At 36.2% G+C, this 11,248-nt stretch overlaps 1 pseudogene; it reads left to right on the top strand.

Moving 5' to 3' along the window:
* The first annotated feature begins 943 nt into the window (after nt 1–943).
* LOC147504666 (small nucleolar RNA R71) lies at nt 944–1,036 on the top strand (annotated as a pseudogene).
* The last annotated feature ends 10,212 nt before the right edge of the window (nt 1,037–11,248 follow it).

The following is an 11,248-nucleotide window of genomic DNA, read 5'->3' as shown; positions in this document are numbered from 1 at the left end:
TTCATTACTAGTATTACCGGTTACCTCAAAGGCCATGTTTGTTATTTTAGGATTAGGTATCGCGTGACCTGGAAACACACCTTTGGGTTGGGCTTTATCTTGGGCCAACTGTTGGCTTAAATTATTAATGGATTGTAGAAGCCGCCGTTAGATTGAGCCATGGTTTGGAAGAGTTGTTGGCTCACCCGCATGAAGGTGTCAAGATGAGCGGTTGGGTGGGTGTAGTGGTCACGGGTGGTGTGGACCGAACTATCTCGCGTTGATTATTTATGGGCGGATTGTGATAGTTATTATTTACCTAACGATACCTCTATTAGGATTATAATTATTATAACTACCTTGACCTTGTGCTTGACCTTGTCGAGGTTAAGCTTTGGTTGTTGTAATTATTATAATTACCTTGACCCGATCCTTGTCGTGGTGGAGCTTGGTTATAACCGTTGGCCTTAACATATTGATTATTGTACCACGGAGGTGTGACTTGTTGGTTATTTCTCCAACCGAAGTTGGGATTTTGTCTCCAAGGGCTAGGTTCACTATTAATGGAACAAGCATGTTCATAGGCTATAGGGACGATGGATGTCGGGATGCTCGGGACTCCAAATGAAAACTACATGGATTGGAATTTACATTCATGACGGGATAGGCTTTTGTTGTACGAAATGGCCTCTACTTTTAGTGAGTGATTCGATTAGAGTTTTAAGCTCGGGATCGTGTTTCATCTCAAACATATACCGCGGCCTTAATCGTATTAGAAGAACTAAGCGGAGCGGTGGATATCGTCCACTACCCCCCAGTTGTTATTTCGCTTAGTTTGATCCTCTAAAATTTATAAGCCTCCGGGCTCCTTTACTTAGAAACTACCCCATTCATTATGTCAAGGACTTCTTTATGGTGGTGTAGAAGTCCTTTGAAAAGGCACGAACTAACGTGTCTTTTCGCTAGGTTATGATGTGGACACTCTATAAGGAGATCGGTGAAACGATTCCAAGCTTCAAAATGATTCATGAGGATTTTGTCGAAAAGAAATGAATCTTGGAAAGCATCTCATCCGTCTTTAGGGGTAGGTAAAAATGTTCCATAAACAACTGAACAAGTTTAGCCCACGAGTCCACAGAATTAGGCACTTGGGCGCTTAACCAAGACGCCTTTATCGGCTAAAGTGAAGGGAAATACCACGAGTTTAATTTGTTCAAAGACTCACCGTAGGATGGTGGAATGTTGTAAGAACTTGTTCAATCCTACGCATGTGCTGATAAGGTTTTTCATGGTCTAAACCATGGAAAACGGGTAACAAATTAAAAATATTTGGGGGGATTTGGAAATCCCCCACTGGGTCTACAAGAACGATTTAAGATTTGGGGTTATAACTCAAGGCTTTATAAAAGTGCGAGAGAGGAGTCTCTCCTTCGTCAGGCATTGTGTCAGGTAGAGTATGTGGAATAGTAGCTAGAGGTGCAATGAGTGGTATACTAGATAGGCGTGCTTGTTGATGTTGCCGTGTAATTACGTTAGGTGTTTTTGTTCGACCATACCTTAATCTCATACAAGGTTAAGACCAAACTTAACTAAACGCAACAACCTCCAAACAATCCTGATATTCTAGTATAAACCTCTAACAGAAGATGCGAGGTGTGGAAGAAAGGAATACTTGATTGCGTCCTTGCTTCGCTTATGAATAGCGTCTTGTTTACGCGTGTTCAGTGTATATAACAAGTTAGAACACTAAAAAACTTGAAAAATTGAAGTTCGAAACAAACCTGTGGAAATCCGGCAAAAATCAGCTGAGGGCGCAGGTGCGCTCTGTGTAAGTTCAAGTTATAGTGTTTGGCTGGTCGCTCCAACTTCTTCGATACTTTAGTGCGTCGCTCCTTTGGGGCGCAGGTGCGCTCCGTGCAATTTTTACGAGGAAGTTTAATGCTGAAAAAGACAACCACAGTTAGAATCGAACAAGGGTGGGTGGGTGAAATGGGACTTTAAGAAGAGTACTTATACTACGAAAACAATGCGAAAGTGAAACTAAGATGGCAGCGGTTGCCATTTGTAAACGTAAAAAGAATAGTTTTACTAATGAATAAAGCGATGAAACTCTAAACGTCAGTAAAACTAAACGATAATTTACGTGCCTAATTTATCAAAGATTTCTACTCTCAATCCTATTGAGATATAGTGGAGTAGATGATTCGTTCCACTCCTAGTTCTTCCGCATGGTAATGTTCTCTACGTATAAATAATCTTAACTTAAGTCTAGTGAGAGATTTACGAATTATAAACTAGACTACGATGCAACTATCCACAAGATGCAACTAGTCAACTAAATAAACAACTATGGAAATACTACGTCGATTCTATGATAAGGAATTAGGGGGGGATTGATTCCACCTTAACTCAACTTAACTTACTAACGACGAATCGTTGTAATCCGAATTGAACTGCTACGCAGAACAATTGGTTCTTCCTAATCCCTAATTACACATGACATTTTTACCAATTCATAACTAGCATGTGAACGATTAAACCCATTCTCATGGTGAACTAATCGTTTCTAGAGTGGAATAGAAATTACGACTATCCTACGCTAACACAACTCAAGCTTTCATCAAGGCTTCTCAACCCCCTCTAATGGAGGTTTAGCCGAGAATCATTACGCAATCATTTCAGATTAAATTAAAACTAAACATACTATAAAGAATTGAAATTTACTAATCTAAATTAAACAATGATTAAAATCTAATTAATAATTAAGAAATGATATCAACAAGAATTTAAACTAGATCTATAAATGTAATGACAGAAAACGAATTGAATAATAATAAACTATTTTATTAATCTAATCAAATGAATAACAATATTTTAAAGGTTTAATCTAAAACAAGGAATGAAAATGAAACTAAACTTAATTAAAAACAATTAAAACTAGATCTAGAAGCTATTCTAATGGCTACTTTCTATTCTAAGCTACTTTTATTTTCTAACCTAACTATCTATCCTTTACAAAGAGTCAAGCTTTTGTTTTTATACTTTCAGAGCCAAAAATCGTGCATGGGCTTGGAGCCATGTTTTGGGCCGGAAAATCGGGCCCAAAACCCAATTCTTTCAGTCCGGAAAGGGCTATTCAGCTGGATTTGGCTTCAATTGACTTTTCGTCCACTTCTACTCCTCTGATTGGGTCAAGACTTGAACCATTGGAAAGCTCTTTCCGAGTCGGTCGTTTTGACATAAGGTAGGCCCAATTCCGAGGTTTGAGTCCAAATATACGGTCTTCAGAAGTTCTGCTGACTTTGTGCACTGTTTCTGCCCGCGTGGACTTTGACTTTTCACCTTTGACCGGGCTTTAGAGAGGCTTTGTCCTCTTGAAAATTGGGCTTTAATCACAGAACTCCTTAGCAACTGACCTTTGCTCCTTTATCTTGCTAAAGTGGCACATTTCTGCACATAATGAACTTTGAAGCCTGAAATGCATAAAAATACGTAATCAGTATTAACTCTTACTTATTATTCACATAATTGGTCTAAAGGTACGATTGTTAAGAGGTTAAAACTACAGTTTTGGGCTCTTATCATAGAGTAAACCCTAGAACTAATCTTTGGTCATTAGGAATAGATTAAATGTTTTAATTTAATTTGTTATTTACTTGTTTTCCATTTTTATGTTCTTCAAGCTTTAGTGTTTTCAATACAAGTTCTTAAATCTTTCAATACAAGTTCTTAGTCCTTTCAATACAAGTTTTTCATCTTCTCTTATATACAAGTTTTCTCTACTTATCTCATATTGAATTAATCCCACAAACACAAGTCATACTCATTTGACAAGTTCAAATGAGTATAACTTTGTGAGTAAGATAATCATCAAAACCAATTTCATTCCATATTTCTCTATTGAATGTGTTTAAGATTTCAACAAGTTTAAGATAAGAACTAGTGTTTCCACCATTAAACATAGGAACAAAAGAGTAAGAGAGACTAGAAAATAGTAGAGAGAGTTTTTTCTATCCATCCAACCATTTCTCCCACCATAAAAATTTAAGAAGAATAACACCCCACACACCACTAATTTTATATAATCAAATGGCGCCGCCATCATGGATTCAAATGGGAAGAGGAAGATGGAGAAAAACAACACTCATTGAACCCTTCTTCTCAATCTTAATTTCAATTTTTTAGTTTTTTTCTTGATTTCATTATTGATGTTTTGTTTTCGTATGTTTCCAGCAAACTTCTGCACAAACGGGGCCCGAGAATTGCACGAGATGAATCACCAGAACTTGCAGTCAAAAAATGAGTGCAAACGGAGAAAAAGAACCAGCGCCGCGCCTGTCAGACGTGCGCTCGCGCATGAAATGCGACTGCACCCGCGTACGACACGCACCCGCGAACCATTCACACACGCCCTCAATTGACATGGGTCCGTGCCTCATTCACCATCGCCGTGCCTCCTTTTTCTCAGACGAAGATTCCGTTGGCTCAAAATCTTCGTGTGTAAGTCCACTTTAATTCCCCCAGGTCTTATTAATTTAATTGTTAGTACATAAAAAGTAGATAGATTTGCAAAGTTTTGAGTTTTCAAAAACAAAAAATTCAATTAAAAAAGCAATTTATAAATTAAAAGTTTTTATTAATTAAAATGAATTAGTAATCCATCAGCAATGTTAAACATTAAAATTAGTTTAGTAACATGTTTAGGTTTTAGTTTTCATTAATTATTGTTTATGCATGATTAGATTAAGATAATATCATATAGTTAAGTCAAAACACAAAAAAAAATTAATTAGGATAAATATAAAATTAGTTTAAGCTTTGGAAGTTTAGTCTTTTGGTTTAAGTTTACTTACCAAGAGTAGGGGATTCAACCAACTTGGACTGGTTGGATGTGTAAGGCACGAAAGAGTAGTGCCACGCGCGCACGTCACAACCCAACTTGGGGTTTGAAGTTCCAATCTTTGACGAACGCTTTCCAAACTTTTACGTATTTTGTTTAATTAGTGAATAGTTAATTAGTTAAACATAGTTAAATTTTCGTGTTTACCACTTTCATAGTTTTAAGCCCAAGAAGGCAAATTTGTTTTAGGCCCATGAAGGCAACCAATTGTAATTTATTGGCTTTGCCAACATTTCGACCCGACTTGTGGGTCTTAGTTAGATTAAACTTGTAACCATAAGAAAATCTCAAATGGTGGATTGAAACGCAAAACACCAAACATTTCATCAACCCCACCACGTTGCCTTCACCCCAAACGTCGTGTATGCACACCTTGGGTGGTAATTTCTACACCTCCTCACTACAAAGTGTAAGAGGATACTTGTGTGTTACTAAGCATGCTTGGATGATTGTGTGATTTACATTTCAGTCTCGTCTTTACATTAACGCTAAGGCTAAACCCGAGCCCTAAAATGACAAAAAATGGGACTAAGCCCCACTTTAGAATGGACGTTGCGTGAAATGTTTGTTACATAGACCAAACTAAAAAGATAAAATCAATCAAGCAGAGCCAATCTAGTCACGTCCATTAGGACAAACATCTAGCACTAACAAAGAGAGTAGTAAACTACCAGATTCCAGTGGACCAACCACCTTCCTCACTCCCCTCCCTCAGAAATACCGTGGGTCAGATTCTTGGTGGCACACCATCTGGTGAAGTAGCGATCTTCTCTGTTGACGCGTGTAGTTCCCAAAACCCAGTTTCACGCCCACTGTTAAATTCAAACAGGGCATAGTATCTAATCTATAGACATTGCACGCAAACGTTTCAAAAACTTCAAAGCCACAAATTAATTTCTACAGATTGTAGGTAAATTGGATGTTGCTTGATTCTTGAAGCCCTAGACCAAAAAATGAATTAAAATCAACTAACTAAAGCCCAAAGTAGTCACGCTCCTCCAGAAAAGGACAAAAATATAGCCACAAGGATTTAGAGTAATCAGTTACCAGATTCTAGCTGATCAACTACCTTCCTCACTCCCCTACCCCAGATTCATCATGAGTAAGATTCTTGGTAGCACACCACTAGGTGAAGTGACGACCTACTCTTCTGAGACGTGTAGTAGAGCCATCCTAGTCTCGCGCCCAATTGTTCCCTTGAATAGGGCAAAGTAAATTATAGACCAAAGCAAAGTTTTCAAAACTCCATACTTGCAAAAATGAATTTCGATTTCTTGAGCATACATTGCACCATTTGCACATGTTAGGATAGTTTTAGGTTGTTAAAAGTGTATGCTACTGCGTTCAGGCAATATTGGTATTAGCAAGAATAAAACTTACTCACGTAGGGGAGCACGTTGTCCTAGACAATCTCCTGTTTCTAGTCCTCCATCTACTAAAATGGTCGACGAAGTAGTGCAAGCTGAAGAGCCTCTCTCCAACTTCTACACACCGTTGCAAGATGGGCCTCCATCTTGTATATGACTCGCACTGCTCACGAGCGAGTTTCACATTCTACCGAACTTGTTCAATCTTCTACCCATTTGCCACGGGTTATAACACGAGTTACCGTACGAGCATTTACGCCGGATACATGAAGTATGTAATACTTTCCACCATCCGGGCGTCACCGACGATCATGTTAAGCTACGAGTGTTTCCTTTCACTCTAGCAGGTAAGAGTCACACTTGCCTTCTTTCACAGAAGGCTGACTCTTTCGATACATGGGATAAGGTTGTGTTCTCCTTTATGAAGAAGTACTTTCCACCGAAGAAAACGGAAGAGATAAGAAGCAAGATACAGTTCTTCAAATAGAGTCCGAGTGAGACATTTTCGAAGCATGGGATAGATTCTCTAACCTACTCCATTCATGTCCTCACTATAAACTAGAAAAATCCACTCTTGTCTAATGTTTCTTCAAAGGACTTCTCCCATAACACAAAGTAACCCTCGCCTATGAGTAATGGTAATTTTTTGGATAGAGGTGCAATTGAAGCCTTAACTTTTCTTGAAAACCAAGCTAAAAAGAGTACCCATTGAGGCGACATAAACAATTCAAGAACAGCCAAACCCAGTACATCTAAGGCTAGTGGTATTTTTTAGATGAAATCAAATACAGAAATTAAAACTTTAATAAAAACCCTCACAAGAAAGATAGATGCCCTCACAACCAAACAAAAAGACCAAACCCTTTATCCTATCATGAACATAAATACCTCACCATGCAATTTTTGTCTAAGCTTAAATCATATAGATGCCACCTCTCCCATGATCACAAACCTATCATCACTTTAGCCAGAAGAAGTATGTGCTTTCAATGTACCAAATGCACCATGGAGACAACATCCAAACTTCGCATAGACCAACATTCCACAAAACCAATCACCTCCAAATTTAAACAAACCAACAAATACATTCAGACAAGAACAAGGACAAGGTACTGATAAGAGCCCAAAACTGTAGTTTTAACCCCTTAACAATATTACTTTTAGACCAATTATGTGATTAATAAGTAAGAGTTAGTACTGTTATCGTGTTTTTATGTATTTTAGGCATTGGAGTCGAATATATGCAAAAATGCATCCCTTTTGCGAGATAAAGAAACAAAGGTTGGTTGCTAAGAAGTTCTATGATTAAAGGCCAAGATTTAAGGAGAAAAAGCCTTTTTAAAGCATAGTCAAGGCTGAAAAGTCAAAGCATGCAAAAATAGCTCATAAAAGTCAGCAGAAATTCCAAAAGCTGTATATTTGAACTAAGACCTCGGAATTGGGCCTACCTTATGTCAAAACGACCAGCTTGGAAAGAGCTTTCTAATGGTCTAAGCTTTAACCCAATCAGAGGAGCAGAAGTGGACGAAAAGGCTATTGAAGTCATTTTCAATTGAAAACCCCTTTGTGGACTGAAGTAATGAGGTTTTGGGCTAAATTTTTTGGCCCAAAACATGGCTCCTTAGCCCATGCACAAAATTGTGGATCTAGTCTCTTCTATATGAAGAGACAAAGACTTAGCTCTTAGGTTACTTAGTTACTTAGTTAGATAATTCATAGGATTAGTTTTTACATTCCAATAATTAGTTTTGAGAACAAAGAAATGAATTTTATTTCGAATCAAATTTAGTTTTATAATAAAGAATTAGTTTTTCATTTGATCTTAGTTTTATGATTCCATACTTAGTTAGCTTTAATTTGTCTTAATTTCATAATTAATTATTCATTAACCTTAGTTTTAAATTCAGTTTTATTTCATTTATACTATTGTTCAATTAGATTGATAAAGTTTAATACTTATTCAATAATGACTTGTTCTTGTGTTAGAAATGATAGCATAATGATTCAAGGCTAAAACCTTCATTAGAGGGGTTTTAGGAAACCTTGATGAAACTTGATTGGATTATCATAGAAATGGTTGTATTAATATATTCTATTCTAGAAGGTAATTAGTTCTCCATGAGAATGGGTTTGATTGCTTCATATGCTGATTGTTAGTTGGTAGAGATTGCCATGAATAATTAGGGATTAGAAAGACCCAATTGTTATGCGAAAACATTGCAATTCGGATTAAGACAATTCTTCGTTAGTTTATTAAGTCGAATCAAGGTGGAATCAAATTCCCCTAATTCATTCTCATATTGTCAATTTAGTATTGAATTGTCGTCATTTTATTTATCACATTTTGATTAGTTGATTCACCATCGTAGTTAATTTCAATTCCATTACTCTCATAACTTTGTTAGCTTACACGAACTAGGAAACTTCATATCTAAACGACTAGGAGTGGAACGAATTCTCTACTCTAAACATATCGCATTGATAATGAGAGCGAAAAACTTTGATATTTAGCAACAAAAATAGTTTTAGTTTTACTTACATTTGAGTTTAATCACTTATTCGTAGGTAAAACTATCGTTTTTCCTTTTATCAAATGGCGCCACTGCCGGGGACGCTATTCCAAGGTTTCTGCTGCGTTGACTTTGACTTTTCAGCTTTGACCGGGCTTTAAAAAGGTTGTTTCTCCTTAAATCTTGGCCTTTAATCATAGAACTTCTTAGCAACCAACCTTTGCTTCTTTATCTCGCAAAAGGGACACATTTCTGCACATATTCAACTCCAATGCCTGAAATACATAAGAACACGATAACAGTACTAACTCTTACTTATTAATCACATAATTGGTCTAAAAGTAATATTGTTAAAGGGTTAAAACTATAGTTTTGGGCTCTTATCAAACCACCCCCAAACAGCATTTGTTTGTCCTCAAGCAAATATGAGAAATTAGAATAAGTGACCTAAAATAGAGTTCTAACTAATCTCGTTTCGCCGAGTGCGATTGCATTGACCATATGTAACAAGGCCTTAAACCACTAGGAATTCCCTAGTGGACAAGTTATAGCCTCGTGAGAGTTTTCCAGTGAAGGTACTCACAAACTTCATCTATACTACAACGACTAAGAAAAACTATTGTTTCCTTATTTATTCTCAAATATCTATACATCTCACTAGCAATGAATACAGAATAATCAAGTCGAAATCTAAGCTAATATATGCATAATAATCAATCATCTACGAATAAACATATATTGCATGAGTAATGCTATGTAATGCACTAACAGGTCCATTTCTGAAATCTTGGAATAGTGTCCTTAAGTAGGTCCTCAAATGTCAAGACAAAAACACTCTGATTTCACTACTCCAGTGTGTAGTTGGCACATTTTACCTTACAATCTCAATAACACACAAGGAAGCCGAAGTCGATTAAACACATCTGCCACTTACTATCACACTAACCTATTCCTAATTGAGCTAGAGGTCTTTATTAGGTGTTGTGGGGATTAGGTGATCGTTTAAGAATGAAGAAAATGGATATTCAAAAAGAACTAGTATGAGATAATAGGGTTTTTATATTATGTAACTAGAGAAAACCTTGTTCTTTACTTTGCTTCTACATTTTGTTTCCATCCTTAGCCATTTTTTTTTCTTTTTCTTTGGCTTTTGACTCATTTGATTATGTTTTTGGAGTTCTGAATCTTTTTTATTTTTTTTATTTTTTTATTTATTCTTTGGATGGAAACTTTCTTTTCTTATTTGAAGCAACTAACGAATTCTTGATTTCAAAGGTCTTTCTCTTTTTATATTCTTCATTTCTATTCTCAGACTCATTTAAGAATAGGTAGCCTGATTTTTTTTTTTTTTTTTTTTTTTTTTTTTTTTTTAATTTTGTTTAGTAAAAGGGTAAATGATTTGCGGTTATGAAAGGGTCAGAGGGGCGACTAGTGGAAAATAATTTCATAAGGTTTGAATTTCTGGCTATATTGATCCAAAGAGAGCCTAAATTCTCGCTTAGGATATGGTATAGTGATCAAGCAAGTAGACGTGTGATTTCTCTATTCGGAATTTACTTCTCCCTTGTGTCATTTCTCAAATATTTCACTCATATAAGGCTTTAGGCTATATTCTCACAGGATTTGTAGAATAGGTATACTAGCCTAGATTTCAGAAACTTACTGCCAATACAACATAGATACTCATGCAATATATTTATAGAAAGATGCAAAGATTATTACTTACATATTAACCTAAGTTTCTAAAAACTATTATAATGCAAAAGCTAACGTGAAACTTCTAGATTATTAAGAGCAGAGAAAGAAAACAATACCAATATTCCTAAGTGTATAGCATAAACTTTTTATTTATATTTTTGAATTTTTGATTTTTTTACTAGAAAACAAGTACATATTATACTATCTATATCCTAACAGATGCCTTAAATTACGTGTGTTTCTATGCCACCCCAAAATAAAAAACTCATGTTTTGTCCTCAAAGTATTGAAATAAAAAAGGTAGAAAAATACCATGGAAACGCGTGAAATTTTGAAACATCTGCAAAACAAAGTTAAAACATACTAATATAGATAAATAAAAAAAGACGCAACTCTATATGAGTTCCACCTATTATGGGGTTACAAGAAGTAAACTATTTGGGACATAAGTAGACACGAACAAAAATAAAAACTTACCTCTTATCCAGCATTTAAGCGTTATCAACCTCTTCTATAAAGAAATGAGGTTCCTTCGCATCCTACCACGCCATGATGATTTGTCAGGCTTCACGCCATTTATCATCTACAATCGCTAACCTGTTAAGCGCCACTTGGTCGGATGGGGTGTAAGGTGCAACCTGATGAGGTTGTATCCTCCACCCTTGCCAAGTCATTGCACTGAAAGATCGAATAATACAATTGGTGGGTCTCACAATGTCGACCCCAACCCAATCCGTGAAGCGGATACAAAAAACAGGAAAGAAACATAGCATAATACGGCAAACTAAAACATT

Source organism: Coptis chinensis, chromosome 4 (genome assembly GCF_015680905.1).
Source record: "Coptis chinensis isolate HL-2020 chromosome 4, ASM1568090v1, whole genome shotgun sequence".
Lineage (NCBI taxonomy): Eukaryota > Viridiplantae > Streptophyta > Magnoliopsida > Ranunculales > Ranunculaceae > Coptis > Coptis chinensis.
This window is presented reverse-complemented; position numbering and strand designations above follow the sequence as displayed.